This window comes from Ailuropoda melanoleuca, chromosome X, assembly GCF_002007445.2.
Source record: "Ailuropoda melanoleuca isolate Jingjing chromosome X, ASM200744v2, whole genome shotgun sequence".
Taxonomy (NCBI): Eukaryota; Metazoa; Chordata; class Mammalia; order Carnivora; family Ursidae; genus Ailuropoda; species Ailuropoda melanoleuca.
In genome coordinates this window covers 86,359,521-86,371,492 of record NC_048238.1, presented here as the reverse complement: position 1 = coordinate 86,371,492, position 11,972 = coordinate 86,359,521, and the positions used below count along the sequence as shown (strand labels likewise).

The following is an 11,972-nucleotide window of genomic DNA, read 5'->3' as shown; positions in this document are numbered from 1 at the left end:
CGATAGCAGTTATCTTATGACCCTCACAAGTGAACATCACAGAAATTTGCAAGAAAAGAGTTCAAACTACTCTTTCCTCAAGGCTTCTGGTGATTAATCCAAACTAGACAGGGGAGTAGTAGCAGACAGTGCCTGTAATGTTGGTTGGTGAGACCCTGATTTTTCTCTCATGTCCTGCCTTCTTTACTGGGGGGGGTTGACCCCACTTTTGGGTTTGTTCTGGGAGGGTTTTTTCTCGAGCTGTATGAAGGGGAATGTCTTCTCTTTCTTCTCTTCTTTTCTTTTTTGTCCTTTTAATTTTATTCCTTCCTCCTGAAGTCCCTGCTTCCCCTGTTTCTTCTGGGTCTGCCATTTGCAAGTTCCAGGACAATGCCAATCTCTCTCTCTCTCTCTCCTCTTGTAAATTGTTGGTCTCCAACATGGGTTGTCAGTTAAAGCTGTTCTGCCAGGTAGAGGGAGAGGGGTGAGTTCTGAATCCTATAAATGGAGGAGGGAATGGTGGAGGAAGAATGTCAGGGTGAATCTCTGTTCTGGCTTGCAGTCTGATATTAGATATTTTTATATTCTTGGGCAGAACAAAATAAAAAATAATTTAAAAAACCACATCTCACAGGGGGAATTTCTTTCCTGCCCAAATCCTTCATCGGGTCTGCATAGGAGATGAATCACTCCCTTGTCAGCATAAGCATGGTCTTATTATAACAGAAACCATTAGTCCCCTTCTCAACTTCGATTACATTTCAAAGCTTTTTTCATTAACTTGACACTGAATGGCATCACTGAGCTATCCTTTCCTTTTTCTTACAATCATGTAGTAAGCATTTTCTTGTGTGGTAATTTTTAAAAACATATTTTAAGATATCATAATACTACTCCTTTATGTCTGCTCCATAATGTATTTAATTATTCCTCTAATGTTTAATATTTAGACTATGTTTTGATATTATAAAACTTATAAAGATCACTCGGCATATTAAGATTTGTGCGCACGTCTAATTATTTCCCTAGGAAGGTGTCTTTAGAAGTGGAATTAGAGTAGAGGTTAAAAGATACAACCTGGTTTTTTATTGAAATTTTTAAATTAAAAAGGAATTTTGAGTTTAAAGTGTAAAAACAAAATAAACCAGGTACTAAAAAAAATAAAGAAGCATAGAACATAGGACATGTAAGTCATTTCTGCCATCTCATCCCTGAGATCATAACTTTTACCAGGTTAATGTCTATTTTTAGTATGAACAATTTTAATGCTCTTTTTAGTATTATCTATTGCTTTCCCCAAAGATCAGCCATTTTAAATTCCCACTAGCAGCTAATAAAAGTGCTGATCTCACTGCATACTCATCAACCTTAAGTATTCTTGTTTATTAATATTGTTCACATTTGATAAACAAATTGATACTGAGAGTGCTTTTTTACATTAACATTACTGATTTTATATATCTATTTACATATTTAATTTATATATGTATATTATAAATATTTTCTTCACTTTTGTAATTAAAAATTTTTGAAGTGTTTCTTTTAAAGATTTATTTATTTATTTGAGAGAAAAAGCATGAGTGGAGGGGCGGGGCAGGCGCAAAGGTAGAGAATCTCAAGCCGACGTTGTGCTCAGCACGGAGCCCCGTGTGGAGCTCAGTCTCCCACCCTGAGACCATGGCCTGAGCTGAAATCAAGAGCCAGCCGCTTAACCGAGCCACCCAGGTGCCCTGAAGTGTTTTTACCTAGAATTTTTACCTTTTTATGTAGTCACATTTATCAATCTTTTCCTTTATGATTTTTCTTTCATATTTAAAAGGTCTTCCCTTCTCCCAAGAGCAGATAAATATTCACCCATATCTTCTTATAATCATTTAAGGTTTAAACATTGTTCAATGTAATTGATTTATTTCTTTAGATTTATTTATTTGAGAGAGAGGGAGGGAGAGCAGGGGTTGGGGGCAGAAGGAGAGGGAAAGGGAAAATCTCAAGCAGACTCCCCACTGAGCTCAGAGCCTGATGAGGGGCTGAATACCACGATCCTGAGATCATGACCTGAGCTGAAACCAAGAGTCAGACACTCAACTGATGAGCCACCCACGTGCCCCTTTAATGTAATCTAAATCATGACATATTTCAAACATAGAAAAGTATATAAATTTACTATAACAAGCACCCATTAATCAAACACAAAGATTTAACAGACACTAACATTTTGCCATATTTACTTGTTTTTTTTTCCATAAATACAGTTACATATATAGCTAAACACTGACCTTCATCCCTTTCCCTTCCCTGCCTCTGCTGAAATTGGTGTATGTAATTTACCTGCATTTTCTGTATTTTCTGCATATGTTTACAACCATCCACATTATGAAGTATTGTTTTGTGGACTTTAAAATTTTTACCTAAATAGGCTCCTTTTCCAACTGACTTTTGTTGTTCAATATTATACTTTCAGGATTTACCCAGATAAATGCCTATATTTATATTTTTACTACTTATTACATATAATTATGTAAATTTAAAGTTCTCTTTGTGAATTGCCTATTCATATCACTTGTTCATTTTTTATTGCATCGCTGGCTTTTTTTGAGTTATGGATTGTTGGGATTATTTATTCTTGACTGAAATCCTTTGAGCATTATATATGTAGTAAATATCTGTCCCAAATCTGTGACTTGTCTTTTAAGTTTATGACATTTTATGATATACACAAGTTTTTAATTTTAATGTAGCATATTTATCAACTATTGCCTTTATGGCTTGTAGTATTTTAGGTTTTGTTAAAAAAATCATATCCTAATTCAATGATGTGAAAATATTTTTTATGCTCTAAAAATTTTTAAGTTTGTATTGTCAAATTCAGGTATTTGAATCACATGGAATTATTTTTCTATGTGATGTGGGGTAGGGTTTTCATGGTCTTTTTCCAAATAAATAGCAAATTGTCACAGCACTATTTATTAAATAGTACATTCTGCCCACACAGAGTAGCCATGCTATCTCTAACATATATCAAGTTGCCGTATGAATATCAGTCTTTTTCTAGGCTTTCTATTCTGTTCTATTGTTTTATTCGCTTATCCCCAATTTAGCAACCACTATGTTAATTACTATAGCTTAATGATGAATCTTGATACCTGTTAGGGAAAATTCTCCCTTTTTTAAATCATTCTTTGACAGTTTCTTGATTCTTCTTAGGTCTTTGATGTCTCCAAATGAATTTCAGAGTCAGTCTGTCCATTTCTGTGAAATCCCCTTTTAGAACTTAAATTGGAATTCCCTTGAATTTATTGATTAACTGGGAAACAACTGTGGACTTTAAAATATTTACTCCCTATCAACAAGCATGGTACAACTATTTATATTGGTCGTCTCTTATGGCATTGTCCCCTGTGAATGATCACAGTTGTTGTCCTTCACATTCAGTTGCACACGTTATTTTCCTTGTCTCTTTGCACCAGCTAGGATCTCTAGTGTATGCTTAATAAAAGCAACAATATGTCATTCTTGTCACTTTCTCCACTTTAAAAGGAAACCTGCATTTTGAAAATTTTCCCAGCAAGTAACATGTCTGCTATTTATTTGGGGGTTGATATCTCTTATCAGGTTAAGGAAGATTCCATATATTTGTAGTTTGCTAAAAGTTATTTCGCTCTTCAGTGGACTTTGGATTTTCTCCAAAAAAATTCTGTATCCACATTATGATAAGATTTTCCCCCTTAATCTGTTAAAATTATGATTTTTAGTAATTAATATTTTAATGTGAAAAGATCTTTGCATCACTTCTTGGCCTTTTGGCTAAGATCAAGTGAGGCATCTGTTTTTATCAGTTTAAAAGATCTTTGCACTCCTAGGTTAAGCCACACATTGTCATCTTGTGTGTTTTTTTTAAATATTTAATTTATTTTAGAGAGAGAGAGTGCACGGGGTGGGGAAGGGTAAGGGGAGAGGGAGAGAGAGAATCTCCAGCAGACTCCCCATGGAGCTCAGAGCCCATTGTGGGGCTCCTCAATCTCACGACCCTGAGATCATGACCCGAGCTGAAATCAAGAGGCAGATGCTTCACCCACTGGGCCACCCAGGGGCACCATCATGTGTTTTTTAATGCATGTTTTATTTGGTTTTATACTATTTTCTTTAGAATGTTTACATCTATATATAAATGAGATTGATCTATGATTTTCTTCTTGTATTGCCCAAGTTAGGATTTTGTATCAAGTTTGTATTTGCCTCAAAAAATGACTTGGCTAGCTTTGTCTATTTATTATTTTATTCACTAGTTCAGCGATTCCCAGATGCACATTTGGATTACTTGGGGAGTTTTCGGTTTTTTTGGTTTTTGTTTGTTTACAAAATAATGTTCAGTGTGTTTTGGCCCATGCCAAATAAATCGATCTCTGGAGGTGGATCCAGGCATCAATATTTTAAAATGTTCCCCAGGTGACTATAATGTGAAGCCAGGTTTCAGATCCACTGCTCTAGAATAATTTGTATATGATAGAACTCGTCTATTCTTCAGGGGCATAAGAAAGAAAATATTTGTTCTGTGAAATTTAGGTAGAATTTGTCTGCAAAATTGTCTGGCCTGCTGATTTTGTATGTAGATTCTAGAATGTTTATTCAGTTTCTTTATCGGTTATAAAGATATATTCATGTTTTTTCTGTTATTTCTTAAGTCAGTTTTAGTAATTATTTCTTAGAAAATTCATTTTTTACATTTTCAAATTTATTGGCATAAAGTTGGTCATGATATTTCCATATGAACTTTCAGTCTCCACTGCATCTCTAATTATATCCCTGCTTTTCATTTCTTATATTTTCAACATGTTTGTTCTTTCTTTTTATTTATTTTTTTTATTTTTTTTTTTTTAAAGATTTTTTATTTATTTATTTGACAGAGATAGAGACAGCCAGCGAGTGAGAGAACACNTTTTTTTTATTTTTTTTTTTTTTAAAGATTTTTTATTTATTTATTTGACAGAGATAGAGACAGCCAGCGAGTGAGAGAACACAAGCAGGGGGAGTGGGAGAGGGAAGCAGGCTCATAGAGGAGGAGCCTGACGTGGGGCTCGATCCCATAACGGCGGGATCACGCCCTGAGCTGAAGGCACACGCTCAACCGCTGTGCCACCCAGGCGCCCCTGTTCTTTCTTTTTAAATAAACATATTCACTATGTGGTTTCCATATTTTACTAGTCTTTCCAAAAGACCAGCCTTTGTTTGTTGATGTTCTGTATTATTTTCTATTTCATTAATTTCCTCTGTATTCTGATTTTAGCTTTTCTAATTTCCTTGGGTTTACTCTTCATTTTCTAACCTCTTGAAATCTTAAATACTTAATGTTTTCTAAGGCCTACAGATAAGATGCAGATACAGCAGTACATAACTAATAAATTTATAGTCTGCATCTGCGTCCCCTGGTGTATGATTCACAGTGCTTTCATTGTTTTTCAATTTGAAATTTTTTCAAATTTCCATAATTTTTCATATGTATATATATGAATTCATGAATCTCTCTATGCATATATGTATTCAAATCATAGATGTGAGTAGGCCCTCTCTCTTTTTTTTTTTTTTTTTACTGCTTTCTATGGGTATTGCATTGTGTTCATACAAACTGTTCTGTGTGATATCTGCTTTTTTGTTTGGGTTTTTTTGTTTTGTTTTGTCTTTTGGCATTTATAGAGATGAGGTTCAATTTAGTCATGTTCACTGTTTATATATTACCCAATAAACTTGAAACAGTATATTTTCTGATTGCTTTGTGTGAGGTATTACATACGTCAGTTAGACCAAATTTTTGTTAATTGTGTAGTTCAATTTTTTTGTAGCCTTACTATTTTTGTCTCCTTGATCTATCAGTTATTGATAGAGGAATATTAAAATTTCCCATTATAATTGTGGATTTGTCAATTTTTCTTTCTAATTCCATCAATCTTTTTCTTCGTATTTATTTGAGACTACGTTTTTAGGTTCATGAAATTTAATGATTATTATATCTTTTAGTGAATTGCTCATTTTATTATTATATAACTAATCCTTTTTATACCTAATAATGTTGTTTACTATTTTGTATCTTTTCAATTCCAGTCAGTTAACATACAGTCCTATATTAGTTTCAGGTGTACAGTATAGTAATTCAACACTTCCATGCATCGTCCAGTGCTCTTCACAAGTGCACTCCTGAATCCCCATCACCTATTTCACCCATCCCCCCCCAAATAACCCAACTCCCCACTCCCCTCCCCTCTGGTAACCACCAGCTTATTCTCTATAGTTAAGAGTCTGTTTCTTTGTTTGCCTCTCTCTTTCTTTTCACTTTGCTCATTTTTTTGTTTCGTAAATTCCACATATGACTGAAATCATACAGTATTTGTCTCTCTGATTTATTTCACCTAGCATTGTGCTCCTTAGCTCTGCCCATTTCATTGCAAATGGCAAGATAGCATTCTTTGTTGTGGCTGAATATATATATATATATATATATATATATATACATATATATGTATATATATATGTGTATATATATGTGTGTATATATATATGTGCATATATATATGTATATATACACATATATATATATATAACTTGATCGTGGTGACTGATTTTTGCATGGTATGTTCATCAGGGTATTGGCCTGTAACTCTCTTTTTTGTAGTGTCTTTATCTGGTTTTGGTATCAGAATAATGCTAGCCTCAAAGAATGAATTTGGAAGTTTCTCTTCCTTTTCTATTTTTTGGAATAGCTTGAGAAGAATAAGTATTAACTCTTCTTTAAATATTTGTTAGAACTCACCTGTGAGTTCACCTGGTCCTGGGCTTTTACTTCTTGGGAGGTTTTTGATTACTGATTCAATTTCTTTGCTGTTTATCAGTCTGTTCAAATTTTCTATTTCTTCTTCTTTCATTTTTGGTAGTATTTATGTTTCTAGGGATTTGTCCATTTATTCTAGGTTGTCCAATTTGTTGGCATATAGTTTTTCATAATATTCTCTTATAATCCTTTTTATTTCTGTGGTTTTGGTTATTATTTCTACTCCCTCATTTGTGACTTTATTTATTCAAGTCCTTTGTCTTTTTTCTTGATAAATCTGGCTAAAAGTCTATCAATTTTATTGTCTTTTTTCAAAGAACCAGCTCCTGGTTTCATTGATCTGTTCTATTGTTTTTTTTTTAGTTTCTGTATTGTTTATTTCTGTTCTGATCTTTATTATTTCTTTCCTTCTGATGATTTTAGGTTTTGTTTGTTGTTCTTTTTCTAGTGTCTTTAGGTGTAAGATTAGATTGTTTATTTGAAAATTTTCTTGCTTCTTAAAATAGGGCTGTATTGCTATAACTTTTCCTCTTAGAACCACTTTTGCTGCTTCCCAAAGGTTTTGGACAGTTGTGTTTTCATTTTCATTTGTTTCCATGTACCTTTTAAATTTCTTCTTTTATTTCCTGGTTCACCCATTCATCGTTTAATAGCATGTTATTTAACATCCATGTATTTGTACTCTTTCCAGATTTTTTTCTTGTGGTTGACTTTTAGTTTCATAGTGTTGTCGTTAGAAAAGATACATGGTATGACTTTGATATTCCTGAATTTGTTGAGGCTTGTTCTGTGGGCTTATATGTGATCCATTCCGGAGAGTGTTCCACATGCACATGAAAATACGTATTCTGTTGTCTTAGGATGGAATGTTCTAGATATATCTGTTAAACCCACCTGTTCCAGTGTTATTCAAAACTATTGCTTCTTCATTGATTTTCTGTTTGAATGATGTGTCCATTGATGTAAGCGAGGGTGTTAAAGTCCCCTATTATTATTGTGTTATTATCAATTAGTTCCTTTATGTTTGTTATTAACTGTTTTATATATTTGGGTGCTTCCATTAGGTGCATAACTATTTACAATTGTTATATCTTCTTGTTGGATTGTCCCCTTTATTATTACATAGTGTCCTTCTTTGTGTCTTGTTACAGTCTTTGCTTTAAAGTCTATTTTGTCTGATATAAATATTGCTACTCCAGCCTTCTTTTGACATCCATTTACATGATAGATGTTTCTCCATCCCCTCACTTTCAATCTGCAGGTGTCTTTAGGTCTAAAAAATGAGTCTGTTGTAGGCAACATATAGATGGGTTTTGTTTTTTGCCCATTCTGTTACCCCATATTTTTGGATTGAAGCATTTAATCCACTTACATTCAAAGTAATTATTGATAGATATGTATTTATTGTCATTTTATTGTTTTGTGGTTGCTTCTGAAGATTTTCTCTGATCATTCCTTGTATTTCTCTTTCATGGTTTGTTGCTTTTCTTAAGTGATATATTTGGATTTCTTTCTCTTTATTCTTTGTATATTTATTAGTGGTTTTGATATATGGTTACCATTAGGTTTGTATATAACCTCTTCTGCATATAGCATTCTATATTAAGTTGATGGTCATTTTCGTTTGAACTCATTCTTTACTTCCCTCCTCCCCATATTTTAGGTATACATTGTCATAATTCACATCCTTTTATGTTGTGAGTTCTTTGACTGATTTTTTATAGAAATATTTATTTTTTCTGCTTTTGTATTTCCTACCTTTATACTGTCACTTTTGGTCTCTCCTTTCAACTCAAAAAGCCCCTTTAACATGTCTTGAAGAGCTGATTTAGTGTTCATGAACTCCTTCAGTTTTTGTCTGTCTGGAAAACTCTTTATCCTTCCTTCTATTCTGACCGACAGCCTTGATGGATAGCGTATTCTTGGCTGCAGATTTTTTCCGTATAGCACTGCCACTCCTTTCTGGCTTCCCAAGTTTCTGTTGAAAAATCTCCTGCTAACCTTATGGGTTTTCTCTTGCAAGTTACAGACTCCTTTTGTCTTGTTGCTTTTAAGATTTTTTTTTCTTTATCACTGTATTTTGCAAATTTAAGTACAATACCTCTTGGGGTTGGTCTACTTTTGTTGATTTTGATGGGAGTTCTTTGTACGTCCTGGATCTGGATATTTGTTTCCTTCCACAGGTTAGGGGCATTTTCAGCTATTATTTCTTCAAGTAAATATCCTGCCCCTTTTTCTCCCTCTTCTTCTTCTGGGACTCCTATAATATGAATGTTATTACATTTCATGGAGCCACTGAGTTCCTTAAGTCTATTTTTCTTTTGTGAAATTATTGCTTCTCTCTTTTGTCAGCTTGATTACTTTCCATTACTCTGTCTTTTAGGCCACTAATTTATTCCTCTGCTTCTTTTAGCTTGCTATTCATCCCATCTAGCTTTTTCTCATTTTGTTTATTGAGCCCTTCATCTCTGCGATGTTATTCTTTATCCCTGTGTTAAGGGTCTCACTCATGTCTTCTGCTCTTTTGTCAAGTCTAGTGAGTACCCTTAGGATCATTGCTTTAAATTCTCTATCAGGTACGTTACTTATATCCATTTTGCTTAGCTCTCTGGCTGTAGCCCTGTCCTGTTCGGTCATTTGGGATAAATTTTTTTTCTCCTCATTTTGTCTGCCTCTCTGTGTCTGTTTCTGTGTGTTTAGAAAGTCAGCTATTTCTTCTGCTCTTGAAAGTAGTGACTTTATGAAGAACAGGTCCTGGAGTGTTCTGATGTGCAATGTCCCCTGTTCTCTAGGATATGGCACTTCAGGAGAGTATCTTATGTGTGTTGCTTAGGCCCTGCTGTTGTATCTGAGTCACTTTTCTTTTCAGTGCGGTTATCTTCACTGACTGTCTGCCTGTTGTGGACTGTGCTTGCTCTCTGTGCTGTTAGTGGGACCCAGATAGGCCAGCTATGAGTTGGCATGCCCACCAGGAACTGGGGAGTGGGGCAGTGACGCTAGCACAATTTGTGCTGGGCCACTAGTCCTACACCAGATCCCTGAAAGTGCTGCAGTAGCTGGGGCTTGGTGCCCAGGGGTGGCTGGGGGCTTGAGGCCTGGTGTGTGGTGGTGGCTGGGTGGGATATGTGCAAGGCTTTAATAGAATTTGTCCTGAGCCCGGGGCTGAGACTAGCACGTTTGGAGTGGTTACCCCTCAGGAGAACTTTTGGCCTGGTGCACTGCTAGCAGGTTAGGTAGCAAGTGTCTGTGAAGGGCTGCCTCCTGCAGGTGGCTCTGTGTTTATGCTGGGGAGTGGGGGAGGAAAACCGCAACTGCTAGCTCCCTCATTTTGAAAGAAGTGCCTCAACATGCTCTGAAATCAGTATGAACAGATCTGTTTCCCGTTTGCCCCCAGTGCTGTGTAAACCGCCTTTTTTATGTTGCCTCTGTGTGCATGTTGCTGTGTCCTTAAGGGGGGGCAAACCAGCTATCACTCGTCCTCCAGGCTCACCCAGGCCTGAGTCAACTGATTTTTAAAGCTCTAGGCTCCAAATATCACTGGTTTTACAAACTCATGGAATTGGGACACTATGTTTTTTAAAGCCAATCTTTGTGGGGATAAGTGTTCCTGTGTGAACTCCCTGATATGAGGGCCCATTTCCCTTGCTCCTGTGCTCGCAGCTCTCTCCCTCTTGCGGGCAGCCTCCCTTCACCTTTCTGACCTTGTTAACCTTTTGGATGCAGCTTCTTCTCTATATTTAGTCGTGGAGTTTATTTTGCTAGTCTTTGGATCACTCTCCAGTTTATTGACTTAGATGTGGGTGATATCTAGTTGAAATGGGGACGGGGTGAGCTCAGGGTTCTCCTACTCCATCATCTTCCCAAGCTCCTCCAATGCTGTTTACTTTAAAGTTAACTTTTCTGACATACACATAGGGGACCCAGCTTTGATTTTGTGAATCATCTATTTTTATCCATCCTTGACATTTAGTCATTATATTGCTAAAGGTTTTAGGCAGGTCTCTTGTAAATAGCATATAGCTGGCTTTAAATAATTCCTTTTTATGAGTATCTTTCAACCTGATAGTTTAGTGACTTTATATTTAATGTGATTACTGATATATTTGAATTTATGTTTGCCATCTTATTTTATCTTTTCTATTTACCATGCTTTTTTTATTTGCTTTTTCCCCCTTCATGCACTCTATTAGATTGCTTAAATTTTTCTTATCCTCAGGGATTTTGGATAGTCGGCTTGTGAGTCTACTGCATATTTCCCCTTGCTTCTGTCACCCATTCCTTTCTCTTTCTTTGAGAGTAGAGCCATGAATTTTTTTAAATTCTTGTTTTATTTGATCATTGAAATTAATAAACTACTGTGCTAGGAGTAGAAATCTGTAATTAATATTTTGAGTCCGTCTGTAATTATTCTTGGTGGACGGTACAAAGAGGCCTATTTTTTAGAAATTTTCCAAATTGCTAACCAACTCTTCCAGCACCACTATTGAAGAATTCCTTTTTTCCTAATTGATTTGAGATGGTGTTTTGCCATATACTCCATTCTTCTCTAGATTAAGATCTATTTCTGAGACATTTACAATGGCATATAGATATGTATGTCTATTCTTGTATTTTTATTGTATTGTTCTAATGATTAGAGTTTTAGAATATATATTAATGCCAGGTAATTTAACAGCCTCTTCATTATCTGTCCTTCATAAAATTTTATTGACTATTTTTATGTTTATTTTTCCAGCTAAATTTTGGGAACTCTTTGTAAATATCAAAGAAAAGAATGTTTCAAGCTTTGTTGTGGAATAATTAATTTCTTTTTAAGTCATTTTATCACATGTGAATATATTCTTGTATGAACTTCAGTAAGGTCACACGTGTTTGTTATATATATTCTGAATTCTTGTGTATTACTAAGCATTTTTATTACTATTTTGTAGATTAAAAATAAGGAAAGTAAGCTAGTCACATGCAAAGCACATTAACCATACAGAAATATGTACAGTGGGAAGTATATCTCCCTCATAATGCCATATCTCTAGTCCTCCAGTAGGATTTTCAAATGCATTTGTCTACAAATAATGGAACATCCTACTAAGAGTGGCTTAAATACACAGGAACTTATTCATTCTATGCAGTAAGAACTCCAGTAGTAGGTAATGTGGAGCTAGGATGGCTCAGA

At 35.0% G+C, this 11,972-nt stretch overlaps 1 pseudogene; it reads left to right on the top strand.

The window, feature by feature from the left end:
- Nucleotides 1–3,763: 3,763 nt before the first annotated feature.
- LOC117797570 lies at nt 3,764–3,910 on the top strand (annotated as a pseudogene).
- Nucleotides 3,911–11,972: the final 8,062 nt, after the last annotated feature.